The sequence below is a fragment of the Hyaena hyaena genome, unplaced genomic scaffold (assembly GCF_003009895.1).
Source record: "Hyaena hyaena isolate Hyena2069 unplaced genomic scaffold, ASM300989v1 scaffold_315, whole genome shotgun sequence".
In the NCBI taxonomy this organism is placed as follows: Eukaryota; Metazoa; Chordata; class Mammalia; order Carnivora; family Hyaenidae; genus Hyaena; species Hyaena hyaena.
Genome location: NW_024080948.1, coordinates 1,160,346 through 1,183,142, shown reverse-complemented (window position 1 = coordinate 1,183,142; position 22,797 = coordinate 1,160,346). Strand labels below are relative to the sequence as shown.

Genomic DNA, 22,797 nt, shown 5'->3' with positions numbered 1-22,797 from the left:
TTATCAGATCCATGAACAAAATTTTTAAAAAGCAGTCATAATATAAAATAGCAGCTCCTAGTAACTTCTTCAAGTTTTATCTTCTTCAGAAGTTGACTCAATTCAGTTTGTTTCATTCTTGGAAGCTTCATCAAATTTCTCCACAAGATCTGGAACTTCATCATGATCCTCCTTTCTGTGCTTTCCATCCACAGATTGTTTGGGCAGAGCTTCAGCTAATCTTCTTAAACTAGTCAGACTGTCTGTACCAAATTGGTTTAAGATACTGGGGAGCATTTCTGTCAGCTGTTTTGTCTCAGCATGGCCTGTGATGCTGGTTAAAGTGTTCTCTGCCAGGGATGCCTGAACTTTAGGGTTGTTAAAGTGGATCACTGTTCCTTGGTTTATGAACATATTAATTTCTTCAATACCAGAGACATTGTTTACCGCTAACTTCTTTAAGGAAAACTGAAATTTTTATCATCTGCTGTAGCTGTTCTGTGAATCACCTTCTTCTTTTGGGGAGCAGTTTCTTTCCCACCAATATGCACTTGTAGTTTCTTTCATCTTGTTGGAATGGAAATGGGACCATGAAGGGGACTAGGGTTGGTACTCAGGGGTCTCAAGTGGACCAGCTGAGATTAGGTGAACACACGCAGGGATGCAAGATGGCAGCTAGAGCTTTATTTTTAAATCACAAACAGCTCTGTTAAATAGGTATCATAATTAGCTCAGAATTGGACCCAAAAGTATACAGCCAACTAATCTTTGACAAAGCAGGAAAGAGTATCCAGTGGAAAAAAGACAGCCTCTTTAACAGATGGTGCTGGGAGAACTGGAGAGCAACATGGAGAAGAATGAAACTAGATCATTTTCTCACACCATACACAAAAATAAACTCAAAATGGATAAAGGACCTGAACGTGAGACAGGAAACCATCAAAACCCTAGAGGAGAAAGCAGGAAACAACCTCCTTGACCTCCACCACAGCAATTTCTTACTTGACACATCTCCAAAAGCAAAAGAATCAAGAGCAAAAATAAACTATTGGGACCTCATCAAGATTAAAAGCTTCTGCACGGCAAAGGAAACAATCCATAAAACTAATAGGCAACTGATGGAATGGGGAAAGATAGTTGCAAATGACATATCAGATAAAGGGTTAATATCCAAAATCTATAAGGAACTCACCAAACTCCACACCCGAAAAACAGACAACCCAGTGAAGAAATGGGCAGAAGGCATGAACAGACACTTCTCCAAAGAGGACATCCTGATGGCCAACAGACACATGAAACGATGCTCAGCATCTCTCCTCATCAGGGAAATACAAATCAAAACCACACTGAGACACCACTTCATGCCGGTCAGAGTGGCTAAAATGAGCAAATCAGAGAACTCTAGATGCTGGCGAGGATGTGGAGAAACGGGCACCCTCCTACACTGTTGGTGGGAATGTAAACTGGTGCAGCCCCTCTGGAAAACAGTGTGGAGGTTCCTCAAAAAATTAACAATAGAACTCCCCTATGACCCAGCAATAGCACTGCTAGGAATTTACCCAAGGGATACAGGACTGCTGAGGCATAGGAGCACATGTACCCCAATGTTCATAGCAGCACTCTCAACAATAGCCAAAACCATGGAAAGAGCCTAAGTGTCCATCAACGGACAAATGGATCAAGAAGATATGGTTTATCTATATAATGGAATACTACATGGCAATGAGAAAGAATGAAATGTGGCCATGTGTAGCAACATGGATGGACCTTGAGGGTGTTATGCTGAGCGAAATAAGTCCGGCAGAGAAGGACAAATACCATATGTTTGCACATATAGGAGGATTAGGAGGAACTTAACGGAGGACCATGGGGGAGAAGAAGAGGGGAAATAGTGGGGGAGAGGGAGAGAGGCAAACTATGAGAGACTCTTGAATGCTGAGAACAAACTGAGGACTGATGGGTGTGGGGGGAAGGGGGGTGATGGACATGGAGGAGAGCACTTGTTGGGATGAGCACTGGGTGTTATATGGAAACTAACTTGACAATAAACTATTTGTAAAAAAAAAATTAAATTGAATATAGGAACTAACTAACTAACTAACTAAAATGCACAAATGTTACTAGGAGGAAATGCACAAAAAAACCATTATTAGAACTCTACAACCATAAAAACAGGACAGATATTTTGTGATTTTGAAGGGATAAAAGGGTGGTAAAAAGAGATCCAAGATAATGTAGAATTGTCTCAAACTATCTGAAAGCTAAGCAAAAGAAAAGGATTTAGATTTAGTCTGTGAGACTCAAAGACCAGGACCAGTGGGTAAAATTTACAGGGAATCAGGATTAGCTGAATATAAGGAAGAATTTTTCTGTAATCTTGATACTACAAAGATAGAATGGACTGCATTACTAGGTAATAAGTTCTTATTACAGGTGGTGTTTCAATCAGAAGCTGTACAATTAGGAAAGATGCTGAACGGGGCGCCTGGGTGGCTCAGTCTGTTAAGCGTCCCACTTCGGCTCGGTTCATGATCTCACAGTTCGTGGGTTTGAGCCCCGCATCGGGCTCTGTGCTGATCATGATCTCACAGTTCATGGGTTCGAGAACTGTGTCAGGCTCTGTGCTGACAGCTAGCTCAGAGCGCGGAGACTGTTTCAGATTCTGTATCTCCCTCTCTCTCTGACCCTCCCCTGCTCACGCTGTCTCTCTCTCAGAAATAAGTGAAACATTTAAAAAATTTTAAAAATTTAAAAATAGAAAGGAAGGATGCTGAACTCAGGATTAAATGATCTATAATATCTCTTCTAGTCTTGGAACTGTCTGAATCTGCTAGATTTCGCTCCTAGCGAATTATTTTGAGCTCCTAGCGAATTATTTTGAGCTCCAAAGAAACCATTTCTGTATAGATTAAAGATTTGGTGGGGCGCCTGGGTGGCTCAGTTGGGTGAGCGTCCGATTTTGGCCTCAGGTCATGATCTCGCGGTTCGTGGGTTCGGGCCCCACGTCGGGCTCTGTGCTGACTGCCAGCTCAGAGCCTGGAGCCTGTCTCAGTCTGTGACTCCCTCTCTCTCTGACCCTCCCCTGCTCACTCTCTCTCTCTCTCTCTCTCTCTCAGAAATAAATAAAACATTTTTAAAAATTAAAAAAAAAAAAGATTTGGAGAGATGAAGTGGAACGTGGGGAAAAAGCCACCCTGATAGTTCTATGCTTCTGTACATTGAGGATAATAATACCTACCATTGTTGTAAATATTGAATGGATTACTCTTTGTTAAGTACTTTGTACTATGCCTAGCGTTCTTGGCAGTGATCAGTAAAAAGTGACTATATTAATCATGATAGGCTAGGTTAGGCTGTGATGACAGACAACACCCAAATCTTAATGACTTACAGTGGCAATGGTTTACTTCTCATTCAGTATTGTGAACTGACTGTAGCTTTGTTCTACATCATCTTTTTATTTTTTTAATGTTCATTTGTTTTTGAGAGAGACAGAGAGCATGTAAGCAGGGGGAGAAATGGGGAGGTGGAGAGAGAGAGAATCTGAAGCAGGCTTGGCAAAAGAGCAAAGCCTGACATGGGGCTCAAACCCATGAATCGTGTAATCACGACCTGAGCCAAAGTTACATGCTCAACCTACCGAGCCACCCAGGCATCCTTACATCATCTTTACTCCTGGACCCAGGCTTTCTGTCGGAAATATTGCCTGTCTTATGGAAGAAGAAAAAGAGGCAGGCAAACCACTCATAGGCTCTTAAAGCTTCTACTTAGACCTCATACATGCCACCACTTTTACTAGAGGAAATTATATGGTATGGTGGGTTTCTTTCTTTCTTGAATCAGTAATTGTGATTCTTTATTTCTTTTTTTAATTGAAGTATAGTTGACACACAATATTACATTATTTTCAGGTATAAAAATAGTGATTAGACAGCTCTATATGCTATCCTCATAATGAGGATATGCTATCCTCACCACAAGTTATCAGTAATTATTTATTTATTTAAAAAGTTTTCTAAAAAATTAAATCCAAGTTAGTTAACATATAGTGTAATAATGATTCCAGGAATAGAATTTAGTGACTCATCACTTACATATAACACCAGTGCTCATCCCAACAAGTGTTCTCCTTAATGCCCCTCGCCCATGTAGCCCTTCCCCCCACCTGAACCCCCTCCTTAGCAACTCTAAGTTTGTTCTCTGTATTTAAGAGTCTCTTATGGTTTGTCTTCCTCTCTTTTTATATTATTTTTGCTTCCCTTCCCTTATGTTCATTTGTTTAAAATTCCACATATGAGTGAAGTCATATGATATTTGTCTTTCTCTGACTGACTTATTTCGCTTATTTCTCTGACTTATTAGTGTATTAACATAATACACTAATTTGTTGCAAATGGTAAGATTTCATTCTTTTTGATTGCCGACTAATAGTCCATATATCATATCTTCTTTATCCCTTCATCAGTTGATGGACATTTGGGCTTTTTCCATATTTTGGCTATTGTCGATAGCACTGCTATAAACATTGGGTTGCATGTGCCCTTTCAAATCAGCACTCCTGTATCCTTTGGATAAATACCTAGTAGTGCAGTTGCTGGATCATAGGGTAGTTCTATTTTTAATTTTTTGAGGAACCTCCAAACTATTTTCCAGAGTGGCTGCACCAGTTTGCTATTCCCACCAGTGCAGTGCAAAAGGGTTCCTTCCTCTTTCTCCACCTCTTCACCAACATCTGTTGTTGCCTGAATTGTTAATTTTAGCCATTCTTACAGGTGTGAGGTGGTATCTCATTGTGGTTTTGATTTGTATTTCCCTGATGATGAGTGATGTTGAACATTTTTCATGTGTCTGTCAATCATCTGGATGTCTTGTTTGGAGAAGTGTCTGTTCATGTCTTCAGCCCATTTCTTCACCGGATTATTTGTTTTTTGGGTGTTGAGTTTGAGAAGTTCTTTATAGATTTTGGATACTAACCCTTTACCTGATACGTCATTTGCAAATATCTTCTCCCATTCTTTAGGTTGCCTTTTAGTTTTGCTGGTTGTTTCCTTCACTGTGCAGAAGATTTTTTTTTAAGTTTATTTATTTATTTTGAGAGAGACAGAGACCGTGTGAGTGAGGGAGTGGTAGAGAGAGAGGGAGACAGAGATCTGTGCCACTAGTGCAGAGCCCAATGTGGGGCTGTAACCCACGAAACTGCAAGATCATGACCTGAGTTGAAATCAAGAGTTGGACGCTTAACTGACTGGGGCACCCAGGTGCATCGAAGTTATTTATCTCAATGAGGTCCCAATAGTACATTTTTGCTTTTGTTTTCCTTGCCTCTGGAGACATGTCAAGAAAGAAGTTGTTGCAGCCAAGGTCAAAGAGGTTATTGCCTGTAGTCTCCTCTAGGATTTTGATGGCTTCTTGTTTTACGATTAAGTCTTTAATCCATTTTGAATTTTATTTTTGTGTATGGTGTAATAAAACGGTTCAGGTTCATTCTTCTGTATGTCACTGTCCAGTTTTCCCAACACCATTTGCTGAAGAGATGGTCTTTTTCCCTTTGGATATTCTTTCTTGCTTTGTCAAAAAGATTAGTTGGCCATATGTTGTGGGTCCATTTCTGGGTTCTCTATTCTTGTTCCATTGATCTATGTGTCTATTCTTGTGCCAGTACTCTACTGTCTTGATGATTACAGCTTTGTAATATAGCTTGAAGTCCGGAATTATAATGCCTCCAGCTTTTGCTCTGTTTTTCAGGTTTGCTTTGGACATATGAGGTCTTCTGTGGTTCCATACGAATTTTAGGATTGTTTGTTCTAGCTTTGTAAATAAATGCTGGTATTATTTGATAGGGATTGCTCAGTAACTATTTAAATGTACATGAACTAAATACTCCAATAAGAAGGTGGAAAGTGGTAGAATTGATTTTAAAAATGATTCATCTATATTCTTTCCATGAGAGTCTGATGTTAGATCCCAATACAATGAAAAGATGAAAGATTTGCATGAGCTCGTTCTATGCAAATAGTAGCCAAAAAAAGAATCAGATCAGCCATATTGATATGTGTATGTATATCTATTAGGGACACTTGAAGTTAGTATAATATGATTTATGTATAGTACCTTGTGCTGTGCCTGGGATATTGCCAGATAAGTCTTAATTTTATGGACCTTAAAGACCATGTTATGGTTGAACATATGTATTTGGATTTATATCATCTTCATATGACTATATCTCATGTAACATCAGTAAATAATTCTGTGATATAATGCTTTTATAAAAATAGAAATTCAGAGAATGTAAGAAGTGAAACCAACACTCAGGATCATAATTGTGTTGGGTCAGTAGGAATACTGGGCATTGTGTTCTCTCTTGTGTTTCAACTCTTGCTTAATATATAAAGAGAGAGTAGTAGAAAATGACCTGGTATATTCAGTGAAAACAAAACCAGGAGATGTGGTGGTTTTCAAAGTATGGCCACAAATTCCCTGAAATTCCTTCCTTCAGAAAGTAGAGACATCCCTATGGAAATTTATATTGGTTGTCTGATTATAAAGGAAAAAAGGCTCATAAAAATGAAACAATATGGAAATAAAATATGAAAGCCTTCCAGAATTTTTATGATGCATATACAAATACATACATGCTTTTACAAAGCTGGCATCATACAATGCATTCTATTCTATAATTTTTTCCATTAATAAATTGTGATCTTTTTATGTCAATACTGTTAGATCTTTCTTCCTATTATTAAAACTAAAACTGCATAATATAGAGGGCCTATAAAAGTCTGGAAAAATAGACAAATACACATAACAATTGATTTATTGATATGATATTACAAATCATATCGATATGAGATGTTCAGTGAGTTATCCTTCATTAGCAATGTATAGTTCAATGAGCTGTGCAAATTGCAATGAACATGATACATAAATGCAGTATTTCCCTCAAACTCTGCATATGCATATGAAGTGCATTGCCTCAGTTGATTGTGGCATTCGTTTCACCAAATAAACCTGTCCTTTTATTGTCCACCAGAAGTGGGTACACAAGAAGGGGGTGAATATCTGATTTTTAAATAACTCTGTGTTTCTAGACTCTGTGGCCATTCTGTATATCATTGTGTAGATATATTGTAATTTATTTAACCAGTCCTTTTCTTAATCTCAAAAGAAAACATTTAATTAAAAGTACACATTTAGTTTGCAAAGATAAGATAATTTTTCATCATATTTTATATTTCATTTCACTTGCTCTCATTTTAACTTAATTTAGGGTTCACTACAACTTTCAATTCAATTCCGAGATTATTTACTTATTTATTTATTTAAATTTTTTTTAATTTTTAAAAAAAATTTTAATGTTTATTTATTTTTGAGACAGAGAGAGACAGAGCATGAGCAGAGGAGGGGGAGAGAAAGAGGGAGACACAGAATCTGAAGCAGGCTCCAGACTCTGAACTGTTAGCACAGAGCCCAACATAGGGCTCAAACTCATGGACCGTGAGATCGTGACCTGAGCCAAAGTCGGATGCTTAACCAACTGAGCCACCCAGATGCCCAAATTCTGAGATTTTTTGAATTGAAGTGTAATTAACATACAGTGTTATATTAGTTTCAGGTTTATAACATATTAATTCAACAATTCTATATATTACTCCATGCTCACCAGAAGTGTAGTCACTGTACAACATTATTAGAGTGCTACTGACATGGGCTATATTTCCCATGCTGTACTTTTCATCTCTGTGGCTTACTTCTTTTATAACTAGACATTTGTACCTCTTAACCCCATTCATCTATTTTGCCCATCATCCCATCTACCTCCCCTCTGGCAACCACCAGTTTGTTCTCAACACAAAAAAAAAAGCTCCAAGCAATCTGATTTTAAAATGTCAGAGGACCTGAATAGACATTTTCCCAAAGAAGACATACTGATAACCAACAGACAGATGAAAAGATGCTCGACATCACTAATCATCAGGAAAGTATATATCAAAACCACCATGAGATATCACCTCACCCTAGTCAGAAAGCTAATATTAAAAATACAAGAAATAGGGGCACCTGGGTGGCTCAGTCGGTTAAGCGGCTGACTTCGGCTCAGGTCATGATCTCGCAGTCTGGTCTGTGAGTTCGAGCCCCGTGTCGGGCTCTATGCTGACAGTTCAGAGCCTGGAGCCTGTTTCAGATTCTGTGTCTCCTTCTCTCTCTGCCACTCCCCAGCTTGTGCTCTGTCTCTCTCTGTCTCAAAAACAAATAAATGTTAAAAAAAAATTTTTTTTAAATACAAGAAATAACAGATGTTGGCAAGGATGTGGAGAAAAGGGAGCCATCATACACTGTTGGTAGGAATGTGAATTGGTGTAATTACTATGGAAAACAGTATGGAAATTCCTCAAGAAATTAACAGTAGAACTCCCTTATGACCCAGCAATAGCACTGCTAGGAATTTACCCAAGGGATACAGGACTGCTGATGCATAGGGGCACATGTACCCCAGTGTTCATAGCAGCACTCTCAACAATAGCCAAAACATGGAAAGAGCCTAAGTGTCCATCAACGGACAAATGGATCAAGAAGATATGGTTTATCTATATGATGGAATACTACATGGCAATGAGAAAGAATGAAATCTGGCCATGCGTAGCAACATGGATGGACCTTGAGGATGTTATGCTGAGCGAAATAAGTCCGGCAGAGAAGGACAGATACCATATGTTTGCACATATAGGAGGATTAGGAGGAACTTAACGGAGGACCATGGGGGAGAATAAGGGGGTAAATAGTGGGGGAGAGGGAGGGAGGCAAACTATGAGAGACTCTTGAACGCCGAGAACAAACCTAGGGCTGATGGGGGTCGGGGGGAAGGGAAGGGGGATGATGGGCATGGAGGAGGGCACTTGTGGGGGTAAGCACTGGGTGTTATATGGAAACCAACTTGACAATAAACTACTTAATTTAAAAAAGAAAAAAAAAATTCCCTGAAGTGTCAGGTTCTGGTGAACAGGGGACACTGCACTATAGGGCACTACAGGACCTCTTCCACATAAAACCACTACTTTCAAGAGCAAAAGATGTAGCTGACTTGCCTAACACATAGAAACAGACACAGAGAGGTAGACAAAATGAGAAGACAGAGGAATATGTCCCAAATGAAAGTACAGGACAAAATCACAACAGGAGGTTTAAGCAAAATAGAAATATATAATATGCCTGATAAATAACTTAAAGTGATAATCATGGAGATACTCACTGGACTTCTGAAAAGGGTGGAGGACATCAGGGAGACCCTTGACAAAGAGACAGGGAAAAAAAATAACAACCAGAGATGAAGAATTCAGTAAATGAAATTAAAAATACACTAGATGGAATAAATAGTAGGCTATAGGAAGCAGAGGAATATATAAGTAACCTGAAGGATAGAATAATGGAAATCAATCAAGCTGAACAGGTGAGGGACAAACAAATACTGCATAATGAAAATAGATTTATTAGAGAGTTTAGTGACTCCATCAAGCATAATAACATTTGCATTATAGAGAAGAAAAACAGGGGCAGAAAATGTATTTCAAGAAATAATAACTGAAAATTTCCTGAATCTGAGGAGTAAAACAGAGATCCAGATTCAAGGGGCACAAAAATCCTCTACCAAATTCAACCCAAAGAGGTCCACACCAAGATATGTATTAATTAAAATAGCAAAAAATAGTGATAAAAATTTTATACAATTATAAAAGGAAGACAATTATATACAAAGGAAACCCTATGAGACTATCAGCTGATTTTTTAGCAGAAACTTTGCAGGCTAGAAGGGAATGGCATAATAAATTTTTTTAATGTTTTATTTATTTTTGAGAAAGAGATAGAGACAGCGTGAGCAGGGGAGGGTCAGAGAGAGAGAGAGACATAGAATTAGAAGCAGGCTCCAGGCTCTGAGCTGTCAGCACAGAGCCCGATGCGGGGCTAGAACCAACGAACCATGAGATCATGACCTGAGCCGAAGTCGGACGCTCAACTGAGCCACCCAGGCGCCCTGGGAATGGCATAAAAATTCAAAGTGCTGAAAAGGAAAAATTTGCAACCAAGAGAAGGACAAAATAAAAGGATGTAAAATATTATATCAAATATCTGAAACATGGAGAGGATTAAGAATGAGTTCAAAATTAAGTGACTATCAGCTTAATATAGACTGCTATATGCAGAAGATATTATATATAAACCATATAATAATAGATATAAAAAAAAAGAGTGAGAAATCACAAGTATTTCCCTAAAGAAAGCCAACTAATCATGAGGGAAGAGAGCAAGAGAAGAAAGAAACAGAGAGGAATACAAAAGCAACCATAAAACAAGTAAAAGAAAAATGCCAACAAATACACACATATCAAGAATTACTTTGTAAGTGGGGCGCCTGGGTGGCTTAGTCGGTTAAGCGTCCGACTTTCGCTTAGGTCATGATCTCATGGTTCATGGGTTCGAGCCCCGCGTCGGGCTCTGTGCTGACTGCCAGCTCAGAGCCTGGAGCCTGCTTCAGTCTGTGACTCCCTCTCTCTCTGACCCTCCCCCGCTCACGCTGTCTCTCTCTCTCTCTCTCTCCTAGAAATAAATAAAACATTAAAAAAAATTAAAAAAAAAAAAGAATTACTTTGTAAGTAAATGAACTAAATGCTCCAATCAATAGACATGGAATGATGGAATGGATAATGCCTATGAGAGACTAATTTCAGACCTAAAGATAACTGCAGATCAAAAGTGAAGGGATGGAGAAACATTTGTTATGCAAATGGAAGTGAAAAGAAAGACAGAGTAGCAATACTTATATAGTAAAAATAGACTTTAAAACCAAGGCTGTAACAAGAGACAAAGAAGGACACTATATAATCATAACTGGTACAATACAATAAGAAGATATAACAATTGTAAATATTTATGCACCCAACATGTAGGAATTCAAATATATAAATCAGTTAATGCCAAACATAAAGGAACTAATCAATAATAATACAATAATAGTAAGGGAATTTAACACCCCACTTACATCAATGGACAGATTATCCAAACAAGAAAACAGTGGCTTTGAATGACATATTGGACAAGATGGATCTAACAGATATATTCAGAACATTCCATTCTAAAACAGCTGAATACACATTGTTTTCAAGTGAACATGAAACATCCTCCAAAATAGATCACATATTAGGACCCAAATCAACTCTGATCAAATTAAAAAATACTGAAGTCATACCATACATCTTCTCTGACCACAGTGCTATGGAACTAGAAATCAACCACAAGAGAAAACTGTAAAGCATATGAACACATGGGAGGTTAAATAACATGCTACTAAACAATGAATGGGTCAACCAAACAATCAAAGATGAAATGAAATTAAACATGGAGACAAATGAAAATGTTACATGAAAATGAAAACACAATGGTTCAAAATTGGCAGGATGCAGCAAATGCTGTTCTAAAAGGAAAGTTTATAGCAATACAGGTAAATTCAAGAAGCAAGAAAAATCTTAAATAAACAATTGAACCTTACATCTAACAGAACCAGAAAAAGAATAAAAAACAAACCTCAAAACTAGTTGAAGGAAAGAAATAATAAAGATTAGAGCAGAAATAAGCAAAATAGAAACAAATAAACAAAACAACAACAGCAACAACAAAAGAGAACAGATCAATGAAACCAGGAGTTGGTTCTTGGAAAAGATCAACAAAATCAATAACCTTTAGCCAGACTCATAAAAAAAAGGACCCCAAAAAATAAAATGAGAAGTGAAAGAGGAGAAACAACAACTGACACCACAGAAATACAAAAGATTGTAAGAGAAAATTATGAAATATTATATGCCAACAAATTGTACAACCTAGAAGAAATGGATAATTTTCTAGAAATGCCTAACCTCCCAAAACTGAATCAGGAAGAAATAGAAAATTTGAACAGTCTGATTACCAGCAATGAAATTGAATCAGTAATCAAAAAACTCCCAGCAAGCCGAAGTCCAGGGCCAGGTGTCTTGACAGGTGAATTCTACCAAACATTTAAAGAGTAGGTACCTATTCTTCTCAAACTATTCCCCCCCCCAAAAAAAAATAGAAGAGGAAGAAAAGCTTCCTAATTTGTTCTATGAAGCCAAAATTACATTGATCCCCAAATCAGATAAAAACACAATAAAAAAAGAGAACTACAGGCCGATATCTCTGAATAACGTAGATGCAAAAATCCTTAACAAAATATTAGCAAACTGAATCCAATAATACATTAAAAAAAGTCATTCACTGCAAACAAGTAGGATTTATCCCTGGGATGCAAAGGTTGCTCAATATTTGCAAGTCAACCAATATGATACATCACATCAATTAAAAAAGGGATAAAAACCATATGATCATTTCAACAGATGGAGAAAAAGCATTTGACAAAGTGCAACATCCATTCATGATAAAAAGCCTTAACAAAGCAGGATTAAAGGGAACATACCTCAACAAAATAAAGGCTTTTTATGAAAACCCACAGTTATCATCATTCTCAGTGGTGAAAAGCGGAGAGCGTTTCCCCTAAGATCAGGAAAAAGACAAGGATGTCCATTCTCACCACTATTATTTAACATAGTACTGGAAATCCCAGCCACATCAATCAGACAAGAAGAAGGAATAAGGGGCATCTACATTGTTAAGGAAGAAGTAAAAACTTTCACTCTGCAGCCAACGTGATACTCTACCTAGAAAACCCTAAAGACTCCACCAAAAAACTATTAGTACTGATAAATGAATTCAGTAAGGTTGCAGGATACAAAACCAACATACAGAGAGGAGTTAAGATAGTGGAGAATTAAGGGGACTGGAATTTCCCTTGTCCCTCAAATACAGCTGTATCGAGGTAAGAACACTTGGAACACCCAGGAAATCATTCTGCAGAGTGAAAGAAAGATCTCCACAGGTAGAGGGAGACAGCTTGGTGGGACAGAGGTGCATGTATGTGAATTGGGGGAGATAAAATAACGTAGGCACAAAGGGGAGGGAATCCCTTCTGTGGAAAGACAGAAAGAAGAGAAAGAGGTGGATTGCAGTACTGAATTAGTACAAGAGGAAAACCTCTCTGGACCATGGACTGAGGAACAAGAAATACAGAGAGTGCCAGTTTCTACTTTGTAAACAGCTTCAGGAGCTGAAGATTGGAGTTTTCAAAAGTGTGTGACTTTTATCCTGGCTATGGGCGCACACCTGGTGGCAGGGGACAGGGAGTGAGCCAGCCCCTGGGCATGGTAGTGATCTCAGGGGCAAACTGGGAGAGAACAGTCCCCTTTCTCGAATCCTGTGGGAAGAGGGTTATTGCATCCCCAAGGACAAAAGACCTTACAGGTGCCAGCCAAAGGCCCTTTATCAATAGGGCCGATTGGCACTACATCAGAACAGAATCCACGTGGTGTAGGGCCACTTAAGACACTGGGTTTTGAATCCCAGCCTAGTGCCTAGGAGGTGTGGGAGAACTGTGGAGCAGGGCAAGCCAACTGCCACACTTTTCTGTGAGAGTTACCAGAACAGCATGATTTGAAGAAGCAAGACCCCAAATAGCCAAAACAATCTTGAAAAAAAGAACAAAACTGGAGATATCATAGTTCCAGACTTCAACTTATATTACAAAGCTGCACTAATCAAAACAGTCTGGTGCCTGCACAAAAATAGGCATATAGATCAATGGAATAGAATAGAAAGCCCAGAAATAAATCCATGTTTATACGGTGAATTAATCGTTGACAAAGGAGGAAGGAATATGCAATGGGAAAAAGACAGCTTCAACAAACGGTGTTGGGAGAACTGGATGGCTACATGCAAAAGAAGGAAACTACTACTGGCTTATACCATATACAAAGATAAATTCAAAATAGATTAAGGACCTACATGTAAGACCTGAAACTATAAAAATCCTAGAAGAAAGCACAAGCAGTAATTTCTCTGGCATCAGCCATAGCAGCATTTTCCTAGATATGTCTCTTGAGGCAAGAGAAATAAAAGCAAAAATAAACTGTTGGGACTACATCAAAACAAAAACTTCTGCACAGCAAAGGAAACAATCAACAAAACAAAACAAAAAAACAACATACTGAATGGGAGAAGATATTTGCAAATGATATATCCAATAAAGGGTTTTTATTCAAGATGTATAAAGGAATGATACAGCTCAGCACCCAAAAGCAAATAATCCAATTAAACATGAGCAGAAGACATGAAAAGACATTTCTCCATCAAGATATGCAGATGGCCAGCAAATACATGAAGAGATGCTCAATATCACTCATCATCAGGGAAATGCAAATTAAAACCACAATGAGATATCACCTTGTCAGAATGGCTAACAACAAAAACATTGAGAAACAATCAGTGTTGGAGAGGATGTAGAGAAATAGGAACCCTCATGCACTGTTGGTGGGAGTACACACTAGCAGAGCCACTGTAGAAGATGGTATGGAGGTTCCTCAGAAAGTTAAAAATGGAACTACCTACCCTACAATCCAGTAATTGCATTACTGGATATTTACCAAAAAAACACAAAAATACCAATTCAAAGGGATGCATGCACCCTTACATGTATTGCAGCATTATTTATAATAGCCCAATTATAGAAGCAATCCAAATGTCCAATGATAGATAAATGGATAAAGGTGTGGTGTATATATATAGTATACTATAGTGTGTGTGTGTGTGTGTGTGTGTGTGTGTAGAGAGAGAGAGAGAATTATATATACTCATATATACAGACTGAATTATATTGTTACATATATATGTGTGTATATATATATATAATTCAAAAAGCAATTCAGTCATTAAAAAGAATAAAATCTTGGGGTGCATGGGTGGCTCAGTCAGTTAAGTGTCTGACTTTGGCTCAGGTCATGATCTCCCAGTTCGTGGGTTTGAGCCCCGCATCAGGCTCTGTGCTGACAGCTCAGAGCCTGGAGCCTGCTTTGGATTCTGTGTCTCCCCCTCTCTCTGCCCCTTGCTCTCTCTCTCTCTCTCTCTCTCTCTCTTTCTCAAAAATAAATAAACATTAAAAATGTTTTTTAAAAGAATAAAATCTTGCTATTTGCAACAACATGGATGCACCTAGAGAGTATAATCCTAAGTGAAATAAGCCAGTCAGAGAAGGACAAATACCATATGATTTCACTCATATGTGGAATTTAAGAAACAAAACAAATGAGCAAAGGGGGAGAAAAAAGGAAAGAAAGACAAACCAAGAAACAGAGAGTAGGGGGATGAGTGAATGAGTGAAGTAGGTGATAAGGATGAGAGAGTACACTTACCATGATGAGCACGGAATAATGTATAGAAGTCTGGCTAGGGGTTTATCAATTTTATTTTTTCAAAAAACCAGCTCTTAGTTTCATTGATCTGTTCTACTGTTTTCTTGGATTCTATACTGTTTACTTCTGCCCTGATCTTTATTTTTTCTCTTCTTCTGCTGGACTTGGGGTTTCTTTGCTGTCCTTCTTCTAGTTACTTTAGGTGCACTGTTAGATTTTGTATTTGGGATTTTTCTTGTTTCTTGAGATTGGCCTGGATTGCAAGGAATTTTCCTCTTAGGACTGCTTTCGCTGCTTCCCAAAGGGTTTGGAGTGTCGTGATTTCATTTTAATTTATATCTATATATTTTAAAATTTCTTCTTTAACTCCCTGGTTGACCCATTCATTCTTTAGTAGGATATTCCTTAACCTCATCCATTTGGAGGTTTTCCAAACTTTTTTCTGTGGTTGATTTCAAGTTTCATAGCATTGTGATTTGAAAATGTGCATGGTATGATTTCAATTCTTTTATATTTATTGAGGGCTGTTTTGTGACCCAGTATGTGATCTATCTTGGAAAATGTTCCATGTGCACTTGAGAAGAATGTGTATTTTCTGCTTCTTTAGGATGAAAAGCTCTGAATATAGTCAAGTCCATCTGATCCAGTGACTCATTCAGGGCCATTGTTTCTTTATTGATTTTCTGCCTAGATGATCTGTCCATTGCTGTAAATGGAGCAATTACTACATTCTTGCCAATAAGATTGCTTACCTTTGAGATTAATTATTTTATATATTTGGGTGTTTCTGAATTGAGTGCATAAACATTTATAATTGTTAGCTCTTCTTGATGGATAGACCTCATAATTATGATATAATGCCCTTCTTCATCTCTTATTATGGTCTTTAGTTTAAATTTTTTTAATGTTTTATTTATTTCTGAGAGAGAGAGAGAGAGAGAGACAGACAGACAGACAGACAGACAGACAGCGTGGGCAGGAGAGGGTCAGAATCTCAAAAAGGCTCCAGGCTGTGAGCTAGCTGTCAGCACAGAGCCCGACCCGGGGCTCCAACCCATGGACCATGAGATCATGACCTGAGCTGAAGTCGGACGCTTAACCAACTGAGCCACCCAGATGCCCCTGGTCTTTAGTTTAAAATCTAGTTTGTCTGATATAAGTATGGCTGCTTCAACTTTCTTTTGACTTCACTCAGTAGCATGATAGATGGTTCTCCATCCCCTCACTTTCAGTCTGAAGGTGTCCTTAGATCTAAAATAAGTCTCTTGTAGACAACAAATAGATAGATCTTGTTTTTTTGTTTTTTTAATCCATTCTGATACCCTATGTCTTTTTACAGGAGCATTTAGTTCACTTATGTTCAGTGTTATTATTGAAAGATATGGAGTTAGAGTCATTGTGTTATCTGTAGGTATCATGCTTGTAAGTGATGTCTCTGGTCCCTTGTGGTCTTGGCAACATTCCACTCACAGAGTCCCCCTTAATTTCTCTTATAGGGCTGGTTTAGTGGTGATGAACTCCTTCAGTTTTTGTTTGTCTGGGAAAATCTTTTATCTGTCTTTCTATTCTGAATGACAGCTTTGCTGGATAAAGGATTCTTGGCTGCACATTTTTCCTATACAGCACATTGACTATTTCCTGACACTCCCTTCTGGCCTGCGAAGTTTTAGTAGATAGGTCTGCTACTACCCTTACGTGTTTACGCTTGTATGTCAAGGCCTGTTTGTCCCTGATTCTCTCTTTATCTTTGTATATTTCAAGTTTCACTACGATATGTCATGCAGAAGATTGATCCAAGTTACTTCTGAAGGGAGTTCTCTGTGCTTCCTGGATTTCAATGTCTCTTTCCTTTCCCAGATTGGGGAGGTTCTCAGCTATGATTTGTTCAAGTACACCTTCTGACTTTTCTCTCTTTTCTTCTTCTAGAACTCCTATGATACAGATATTATGTTTCATTGAATCACTTAGTTCTCTAATTCTTGTGGTCTAGAATTTTTTATCTTCTATTTCACTTATTCTCCCCTCTGTCTCTTCAGTCCTCTCTGTCACCACCTCTAGTTTATTTTGCACTTTATTTACAGCATTTTTAAATTCATCATGACTATCTTTTAGTCCCTTGATCTCTGCAGCAATAGATTCTCTGTTCTCTTCCAGGCTTTTTTTTATTTTCAAGTCCAGCGATTAATCTTATGACTATTATTCTAAATTTTTGGTCAGTTATATTGTTTATGTCTGTTTTGATCAATTCTTTAGCTGCTATTTCTTCCTGGAATTTCTTCTGAGGAGAATTCTTCCATTTCATCCTTTTGGCTAGTTTTCTGTCCCTTATGTGTTTTAAAAGCTTGTTATGTATCCTGCACCTGCGGGCACTACTATATTATGTAGGGGTCATACACTGTCCAGCGCCTTGCCCTTCAAAAGATGTTTTTTGGAGTGTGTTGCCTGCTCTTTGTTGTTGTGACTTTAATTGCTGTATCTCCCTACCCATAGTGATGTTTTGGACCCTCCACCAGGTGTGCTTTGATTTGTTCATTGAAGTAGCCCTGGAAAAGAAAACAAACAAACAAAAAACAAAACACAACAAATAACAAAACCACCACCTACAACAAACAACAGGGCAGGGGGAAAAAGAAAAGAAAAGAAAATTGACCAGGCAGAGAAACTATACAGCTTAATACAGAGAGAGGAAAATAAAGAAGGAGATGTAGAACAGGTATAGAGAGAATAGATTAAACTATTAAACTATTAAACCAGAATAACCAGAGTAGAGGAGGGAAGAAATAAGAAGGAGAAAAGAAAGATTATATACATATATAATAAGAATTTTCCAGGGGCGCCTGGGTGGCTCAGTCGGTTAAGCGTCTGACTTTGGCTCAGGTCATGATCTCGCGGTTCGTGGGTTCGAGCCCCGCGTCGGGCTCTGTGCTGACTGCCAGCTCAGAGCCTGGAGCCTGTTTCAGTCTGTGACTCCTTGTCTCTCTGACCCTCCCCTGATCACGCTGCTCTCTCTCTCTCTCCTAGAAATAAATAAAACATTTTTAAAAAAATTAAAAAAAATAAAAATGCTTTCAAGAATTTCCTCAGAACATCTTTCAGTACTTGGTTTCATGTGATCTGACCAGGCTTAACAAAATCCTGTGCAACCCAACACAAAATAGCAGCCGGTTCTTGCAGTAGAAGAGTTATGGCCTTGCTATCTTTTNGCCCCGCGTCGGGCTCTGTGCTGACAGCTAGCTCAGAGCCTGAAGCCTGTTTCAGATTCTTTGTCTCCCTCTCTCTCTCACCCTCCCCTGTTCATGCTATCTCTCTCAGAATAAATAAAGCATTAAAAAAAAAAAGAATTGTCCAAGTATTAAATCAGAAAATGCAAAAATGCTTGGTACCTTGGAACTGGTGGCAGCACTGGTCTGAAGGAGGGGCTGTCTGGTTGGTCAGTGTCAATCTCCAGTGGATACACAGTTATCAGGCACAGAGGGTTGTGATTTGGTGTAGGTGGGCCCACTTCCACTGTGGGCCCACTCTCCCTTCCCTGAAGCCCCACCTTGCTGGTGATGGGGAGAAAATGGTGACACCCCAGTCTTTCCTCCACAGACCAGGGGTCTCAAACCACTCTGTTCTTCACAGTGTCTTCACTTCCTTCCTTAAGATTCTGCTTTAATCCCTTGGTTGGCAGAGGAGAGATAAGTGGGGAGATGTGTGAAATAGGTGAAGGGGATTAAGAGGTACACATTTTCAGTTATAAAATAAATAAGTCATGGATATGAAAAGTACAGCATAAGGAATATAGTAATTAATATTGTAATAACACTGTATAGTGACAGATGGTGACTACACATATTGTAGTGAGCCCTGAGTAATGTACAGAATTGTTGAATCATTATGTTATACACCTGAAACTAATATAACATTGTATATCAAATATACTTCAATAACAAAAATAAAATTGGTTTCCGAAAGTTTTTGGTAACTTGGAACGTTTAAAGTTATATTAATTTAAGGCAAGTGACAGTTATTTAATATCTAGATCATTTCCAAATAAAATAAAATATAAAAACAATAATTTCCATTAAAAAAAGATGCTGCTTTAATCCTTGAGGATTTTGGTAACATTTGGTTTTGCTTAACTTTACCCACATCCTCATTTTCTCAGAAATTGGCATTATAGGGGTTCTAATGGCGTCTGGAACATCAAATAGCTCTTAAAAGTAAAACTGTGATGGATTGCATGTGAATGAATTAAAAAGGAATTACATTTTCCTTGAAATACATATGGATTCAATAATTAGAAGAAAAGTTCTTTGTAGTTAAAACAATGTTTAGGAGAATGTTTGACATTTTAGAGAAATCCAGTGTTGCTAGATTATACTGGTCCAGCTTATAGATTTCCTCTGAAACACTGATATCACAGTCAAAGACCAAGTAGTCCTAATCAGAATAAGAAAAATTCTAGCAATTCCTGGCACACAGTAAGCATTTAAGAAATTTTAGCTTAATCTATATTTTCCAAGTATTTTAAATACCCCTAAAGTTATTTTGATGGAAGAAACTTCTTTCATACCTGACCTTAATTAGGAATTCAGAATCTAGTAGAGGAGCCAATGTGCAAACAAGTGAAAGCAAGAGAGTGTCTATTGTGTGGTGCAGAGAAAAGGACATACTATCTGTACATGCTGCCTAAAGCAATCTAGAAAGGCAGTGCAGGTGATGCTGGATGAGTCCCAAGATAGAGTTGTTTGCCTGGTGAACTATTATTATAGGCAGAGGCACAGTGCATAAAGTGCATAAAGACTTGGTAGCAGGAAAACAGCTTAGAATTTTTAAGAAGCTGAAATTAATTTGAGAATGCCAAAGTGTAATCTAGGAGAGGGGCACAATGAGAGACAAGGCTGCAGGGACAGTTAGAGGTTTGACTAAAGTGGAGTTGGGTCCAAGGATCTTGGGTTTTGTACTGAAAGATCAACATTTTGATTATTATCATAGAAGCTCTGTATTCACATTATATATATATATATATTTTAATATCACATTTTCAAGGCATAATTTATATACAGTAAAATGCGCCCATTTTAAGTGTATAGCCTGGTGACTTGACAAATGAATACACCTTTGTAACTACCATGATTCAATCTATAAAATTTTATCATTACCTCAAAAAGTTCCTCTGTGCCCCCTTTTCAGTCAGTCCTACACTTACACTCCTAGACAACCACTATAGATTTCTGTCATTATAAATTAGGTATGTCTTTTTTAAAGTTTTAATGAAATAGAATCATATAGTCTATACTCATGTTTGGCTCCTTTTGTTCAGCTTGATGTTTTTGAGGTTCACCCATGTTGTTGTGTAGAACAGTAGTTCATCCTTTTTTACTGCTGAGATTTCACTGGATTTATATCTCACAATTTGCATATCTAGTCACCTATTGGTAGACATTAGAGTATTTTCCAGTTTACGGCTATTAAAAAGCAGCTATAAACATTTGTGTACAAGTCTTTGTCAGCACTCTAATATGTGTTGTAGCTAGTAAATTTGTCTGGGAAGACTCTGCCCCCACCCCACTAGCCAAAGCATCTGTGTGTGTTGCCAGGAGAGGAGGGAGGGCAGCATGGAGAATTTTTCTCAGATCTAGACATCATAGCGCTGCATTCCCCTACAACAGTAACTGATCTGAGGAACAGACATTTGACCAAAGAAAGTTAGAGTTTTTTTCCCAGAAGAAAAATAATCTTTTTTTCCACTTGGGATGCAAAAAAATTGCAACTGTGTAAATTTAAAGATGCTACACCTTTCCTCCCTGGTGGCATAGAAGAAGCCCTTCTATGGTGGGAGAGAATAAGAATAAAGCATAGGGAGAAATGGGAACAGAGGGAGAGAGAAAGAAAATCCCTATATCCTCCAGGAATTACTTATGCCTCATGGAAAAACCCACATTTAGACAGAATTAGGACTCTGAAGAACCTAATAAAGAAGGAACTGAAGGCTAGAGAAAAAGGACACAATGGAGACAGATGAAATTCATAAATGATGTTCTCAGTGTCCTGAATTCCACAGTGCCAGCTTTTTCTTACTTTGAAATTAGACATGGAAGCTGTCAGCTAGAAGCCTTGACACAGAGGGGTAAATTGACTTCTCACCATGGAGCAAGGAGATCACTAAGATGGAGAAGTGTTTCCCTACTACTCTTCCCTCTCCACTCATTCTCAGTTCAGATCAACAGATATGTATTGACATTTGCCTGTGAACAGACCAGTGGATGGAGTTTGGAGACATAAAGATAAACTAAACAGTGTCTCCCATTCAAGACCTCACATCAGTAGGGGAGGGATAACTCTTTCAGCCTGGAGGTAAGGGCACTAAGGAGCTAAATCTTAGAGAATAAAATGAAAAAGAGACTACAAGGAGAGGCATAGAGACAAGAAACATTAAGTGTTCTAGAGTGTACAGTCAAAGACAGGGAGTAGTCAGAAATAACACTGGAGAAGCAAGAGTTGGGTCAGGAAAGAAATGGAATGCCACACCAAGGTTTCCATTTTATGTTGTAGGCATCAGGAAGTTGTAGGCATCAAGAAGTTGTATTTTTAGAGATGACATAACAAAATATCAGAGATTGGGATGCCTACCAAAAATTTATTTTCTTATGATTCTAGAGGATAGAGGTCCAAGATCAAGGTATTGACTGGTTTGGTTTTTTCTGATGCCTCCCTGTGGCTTGCAGATGGCTGTCTTCTCCATGTATCTTCACATGGTCTTTCCTCTGTTTGTGTATGTGTCTAAATTTCCCCTTTTTCTAAAGGACACCAGTCAGATTGGATTAGGGCCAACTCTAATAGCTTCATTTTAATTTAATTACCTCTTTAAAGACCCTGTCTCTAAACACTGTCATAATCAGAGTTTCTAGAGGTTAGGATTTCAACATATGAATTTTTAGGAAACAGAATTAAGCCTGTAAGAAGCCAGGGAAGGATTTCAAGTAGAGAAGGACATGAACAGATCTCTACTTCAGAAACATTACTGGTAATAGTATGGAAGATGGACTGAAGGAGGACAAAAACAAAGGTATAAAGCCTTGTTAGGAGGCTTTTGGAGTTGTCCAAACAAGAGTTGATAAGGGCTTGAGTTAGAGAGCCTACTTTCAAACTCCTATTTGATTAGAAAATAAGCCATATAAAGTGGCCTATGCGCAGTTGATGACTCTTCCCACTAGAATGAATTCTGCTATGTGGGATGCTTATGCACATTTGCTTTGAAGGAAAAGGGTAGGTGGAATGAGGCAGTAGGAAGCTCTGTGAAAGATTCTTCAATCATATTATGGTTTTATAAGGCTCCCTAAGTTTGGATCATATTCCTTTACTTGTCACTGTTTCCATTCCTTTTTTTTTTTTTTAAGTAGGCTTCATGCCCAACCCAACACAGGCCTTGAACTCACAACCCTGAGATCAAGACCTGAGCTGGACATTTAACTGACTGAGCCAACTACCCCTCTATTTCTTTTTTTTTTTTTTTTTTTTTTTTTTTTTT

The 22,797-nt window shown here is 38.1% G+C and overlaps 1 protein-coding gene and 1 pseudogene across 3 annotated transcripts in view; one reads left to right on the top strand and one right to left on the bottom strand.

The window, feature by feature from the left end:
• LOC120242797 (agouti signaling protein) overlaps positions 1 to 22,797 on the top strand; it is a 148,344-nt gene that overhangs the window by 23,788 nt on the left and 101,759 nt on the right. The gene's annotated exons all lie outside the window — the stretch shown is intronic.
• The window catches only part of LOC120242776, a 24,721-nt pseudogene continuing 2,026 nt past the window's right edge, over positions 103 to 22,797 (bottom strand).